The sequence below is a fragment of the Musa acuminata genome, unplaced genomic scaffold (genome assembly GCF_036884655.1).
Source record: "Musa acuminata AAA Group cultivar baxijiao unplaced genomic scaffold, Cavendish_Baxijiao_AAA HiC_scaffold_302, whole genome shotgun sequence".
In the NCBI taxonomy this organism is placed as follows: Eukaryota; Viridiplantae; Streptophyta; class Magnoliopsida; order Zingiberales; family Musaceae; genus Musa; species Musa acuminata.
Genome location: NW_027020562.1, coordinates 44,414 through 49,737, shown reverse-complemented (window position 1 = coordinate 49,737; position 5,324 = coordinate 44,414). Strand labels below are relative to the sequence as shown.

The 5,324-nt window shown below is 37.2% G+C and overlaps 1 pseudogene; it reads right to left on the bottom strand.

Moving 5' to 3' along the window:
- Nucleotides 1–236: 236 nt before the first annotated feature.
- Nucleotides 237–4,912, bottom strand: LOC135657751 (probable protein phosphatase 2C 59; annotated as a pseudogene).
- Between the last annotated feature and the right edge of the window lie 412 nt (nucleotides 4,913–5,324).

The following is a 5,324-nucleotide window of genomic DNA, read 5'->3' as shown; positions in this document are numbered from 1 at the left end:
AGCCAAGAAACTGTACCACGACACCAAGTGATGTTGTCAGAACTACCCCTTTGATAGGCCTCCTGTAACAGTTTCTTTGCTGCTTGTTCTGGATCTTGTAGGGGTTTGACAATAGCTACCACCGCCTCCTGAATTTGGAACCAAATGAAAAAGAAAGGGTTCAATCTTCGGAGATGATATTTCAGGTACCTACTTTTTTTTTTGTTTTTTGTTATTTTCTTCTTTTAAAGTATACCTCATTCGTTCGTGACAACATCCCACAATCAGTCACTTGCAAGGATGAGGAATTCGAGAGATCCATCAACCGCTTCCACCTGCATTCAACAGTAGTCGAAGCAGTCAAAGGCATTACTGTCAGATGATGATATGTCTCGAGTCTTGAAGACAATAACATTGTAGGAATAAAGTGATAGGTCAGAGATCAAACATGAATTTCTGGATCTGCGACAACAAACTGTTTCAGGTGCCTATCACCAAATGCACGAGAAACGGCAAGAACACCACCGACACGCCATGTCCCTGCAGTTACAGTTGATCAGTATTTATATAACGAAATGATCTAAACTGATAAAAAATGATGGAGGAGATCAAGTACCAGCCCACATTACAAAGCCCCCAGCATCCTCAATCCTTTGCTCTCTCATCTGTTTGGTCAGGCTTGTGATCCCTTGAGACAGCTATAGCTGCAAAAGTTACAAAAAATAGCGTGAGCCGAGTTCCTAGTAAAGAACTAAACTTTTAAGAGGCTCAATCAATAATTCAATACAAGATTCTGGTGATTGTATTCTATTTCAGATACTGAATTTGTTAAAAACAGAACCTTCAAGCACATCCAGAGAAAATCATCTCCATATTATCACCATCAAAATAGAGTGATTGGTTTAATTATGAGAGCTCACATCAACCAAGTACCACAACAGGTTGATTTGCCAGGTCTCTGTTGTTCAAAGTACCAAGAACTGGCTTTTGACCATGATGCACGAGGGACAAAAGGTTTCTTTCTCTAAATTACCAAGCAATCAGAAGAATTGCCGTTGCAATCTACTGCACAAACTAGAAGCAAAACTTACCATATGGGGAACAAAAGACTTTTTTCTCTAAATTATGAAGCACCCAGAAGTTCGTTTGGTCAACTACTCTATCATGATCAGAAAATTGCTTTTGCAATATATTGTAAGAACCAAGAAACAGAACTTGCAAGTAAAATGGGTGCTCTACAAGAAATTGGCACAACTGTTTGCCTCAGAAAAGGACTTGTTGCAACTGATGCCACTGAAAAACCAAGAATCAGATGTTTGTATCAAGAGGTTCATAGAATACATAAACTTTTGTATTAATTGAGCACAAGTTGAGATGCCAAACTCGATTTAACAAAGAAAAAGTGGGAAAAAAAAAACAACGAAAATTAGAACCACAAGCAGCTTTTAATATGCTAAATAAAAAGTCTTTATTAGTTACAATTTTCAAGATAACTGGATCGAGTGATGCAACAAATTCTAGATTGATTTTTCGACCCAATCAATTGAAATGAGAAGAGATTGCATGGATATCTTATAAAGAATACAGAACAACCTCAACGGGCATAAGAACAAACATAAACAACAGGATTCAATGACAACAAGTATGTCAACAGCACCACACAGTACTGTTTATTGCCATTCATAAATCAATCAGAAATTTGAATCTAGTTAGAAGGCAATAATCTCAAACTAAAGATGACCACATATAGTAATTGAACCATGAGATGAACAAATGGGCAAGCAAACATCCAAACAAAAGCAAATGGTAGATCACGGATAATGATTATGGAAATATGTAAAATGTTAAATACCAAGCTCTACATACATGAGGGATGATTTTTGATAAAAAATATGTAAATTTGGCAAGAAAAAATAATGGAGACACAATAATATCTACCTAAAGTTCCATATAAAAAATATATTCTTTAACACTGAACAAAACAAATAATGGAGAAATATGCTTATGACAAGCTTCAGGATTAAGGAAACATCAACTTCCATTGTCATCCTGTTTTGTCATTGGCGTGAATAGTTAAACTCCCGATCGTCGAAGTCTACGATTAGATGGTTTTGACAAGGGTCAATTCCAGAATGCAAGAAATATAACCAACAAAATGTGGACTGGAGGATAAAAGACCGTAGAATAATAAATCACACCAATAAAAATCCCATTTGTAGATTCCAAGACATGTCATACATCTAAAGTGGTACCAAAACCTACTATGTACAGCGCTAAATGGAAAGTTTCATCAAGGAACAACACTCAAGCGATGAACAAAAAATAGTTCTTAGATCATACATTAAAGACAAGATAACATGACTAAACTATTAGTATACAATTTCACCAAAAGTATGTAGCTATGAAACCACTGTAGCATCGATAAGTCATAAAGACATTAAGTGCAATGGCTTATAGAAGTAGCATAAAAAAGTGATTATTATTCTTTAAATAATGCTGTGTAAAAATTGGATAACTTAATATTAAGTTTCCAATCCTGTTTAACTTGCTAGTAAACTATTAATCTTCAAATCTCATTTCAAAAAGAGTACATGCAATACGAGAGCGTAATGAACTTTAGCACCTCATCCATCATCAACAATTTAAATCCTCATTTATCACCATAAGTGTGCAGTTTCAGCCATTTCTGAAGATTTTTTCGCAGGTTCAATTCTCCAATTTCAGGCTTAAATTCTGTGAATCCAAACAGGAATATGTTCTCTTTCTCCTTCCTGTCTATACTTTTTTATATTACTATATTTTTGAAGAATCTGAAACTATATGATTATTTGTTTCAATGTGTTCAGTACACCAGAGACACACAGAGCTACTATAGCATTTGGCAGGATCAAGAGAAGGCCAAAAAACTTTGTTGGTCTAGAACCTACATATATCCTAAGAACCTAGATGTCACTGGTGTCACATTCTAAATATTGCTCTTAAATAGGTTGGGTTGTCAGAATACAGTTAGTAAAAAAAAATGCAGTAAACTCCATCTAAATTGAGCCGGTTTAGTTCTAGATTAAGTACAGAAATCCGTTACACATAATTGATGATAAGAGAACTGATTTAAGGATGAGGGGCCTACCATCTCCTCCTCTACATATGACAGCTCTAGAGTCCCCAACATTTGCAACGAGCAAACGATCACCAACAAGGACAGCTGTTGATGCAGTTGAACCCGCCTCTCGGTTCTGGCTGTTCTCAGATTTCAAAAATTCTGCGTCCGTGTGGTTGTATGCATCAGCTGAAGGTAACAGCACAGATGAATTTCATAAGCCAAATATTATTGTTCTCTAAAAGCTCTTTCATAGTACAAAATGCAAATCAGCACCACCTATAGCTGATTTTGTATCGGTAATGAACTTTGGATGCCTGAGTAAGTTGCTGAAGAGGTTTTGTTTAACATACTCTGCTACTTGGGCACCGCCATGACCTACATAACCACTCATCAAAGCATCAAAGTCTAACGTTAGGATATTGAATGTATAAGCAACTCTCCACGAGAGAAATTTACCCTAGAAAAGGATTGAAAGAAGCAAGTTAATGAATGGGTTTTCTATGTCAGTTTTACCAAAAATTTGCAAATACAAAAAAAAAAAAAGATAAGACATTCTAAACATAACAAAGACAACAAAATACTGCAGAAATTTTACCATCAAAGACCCCAAACAAGCCAACAATTTCTCCATCAACGCTGTCAATTCGCGTCTCATAGAAGTCTTCCATCGAAGATCTTTTCCCCGGACAGCTTGCATACCCATAACCAAACTTCCCATCTTGACTGTCTTGAAAGAAATAAGCATGAGTTTTAATGTTAGATTGACACGCAAGAGTAGGATGTTTCTTTACAGCCTACTTTAGGCAACATATTCAACTGCAGATTCAAGAACCACAATTAACAGATAGGAAGCAGTTCTATGAGTTTATTCAGCGTAAAAGAACCATGTTTCCCATGTAAGTTCACACATCCATATCTGACGAACCATCTCATAACTTGTTTGTCAATTATTAAGGATCTAACTTATATTGAATTATTAAGGAATAAACGACTGTTTATACATAAAAAATAAATAAATAAATAAATCTCTTCCAATAACTAGCTAGTTTGTCTTCGAATTAGAACTCAAAATATATGAAGCGAATGCTAGCATAAGATCAGCTCGAAAATCGCACGAGATACGAAACATAAACAAATCTAGAAAAGAATATCGTAAGCCTTAATACGACTTCACAAGGAATAAACGAACGAGACCTGAGTCCTCCCCCGCTGACCGGAGCACCGTCTGCTTGAAGCCCACTGATGGAGTTCAAATACCCCATCTTCCCTCCGAAATATTCGCCCCCCAAACAAAGATCAAAGTGAGGGAAGATCCCACCGAAACCACCGAAACAAGAAGGCCGATCCAATCAGCCTGGAAAGAAACCCATGCCCGATTTCCTCACACTCGAATCAGCCGTCGATCCCCACCGCGACCAAATTCACCCCCTGCAATCGACATCCGATACCCCCTCCCCCCCACAAACGTTTACCACGTCGATCAACGGAAGCAATCTCGAACTCCAAAAAGAAAAGAGGGCAGATGAAGAGATCCTTCACCGAGAGACAGAGAGAGAGAGAGAGAGGAGACGCCGAGCACTGGTTTCGATCGCTGGCAACGGGGAAGAAACGTCGAGGGAGGAAACAACGGATTAATGGTGGGGGGTAGGCGGTGGGTTTTGAGTAGAAGTTAAAATGTATGAATGGATATGCTTAGGTCTCCATTTGGTACCGAAAATAAATAGATAAATAAATACACATGTCTCAAGAAAAATAACTTTAATTGAGCGTTAAAGTATAATTAATTAAGTTTAATTGACTAAATCGAAGATCTAATTAGCAATATATGAGCATACATAACAATGCTATAATAACAATCAAAACTTAAAAGGACAAAAAATGGTTGTAATAAATCATACATTTGTGTGTGAGAGGTCACTTCTATCTTTCCTTTGCGTGCTTGCATTGCTTAAGTGGTTGCCATCACGTAACCGCATGCCATCGTTATACTTGTCGCTTGTTTGGGTGTTCTTTTCGATGCATGATTATTCCATTTCTTATGAGATATATATATATATATCGGGAGGAAGCATAATATAATGCAGCTTAATTCCCGATGGAATTAACGTGATGAACACCGACATTTTCTCGAGCATAGTATATTAACATGATAGAGCTTTTTTTCTGGGGGATTACCGATGAAATCCATGTGGGGAAGACGAGCACGTCGTTGACTTCGATCGGAAGCTGTGGCGAGGATCGAAAT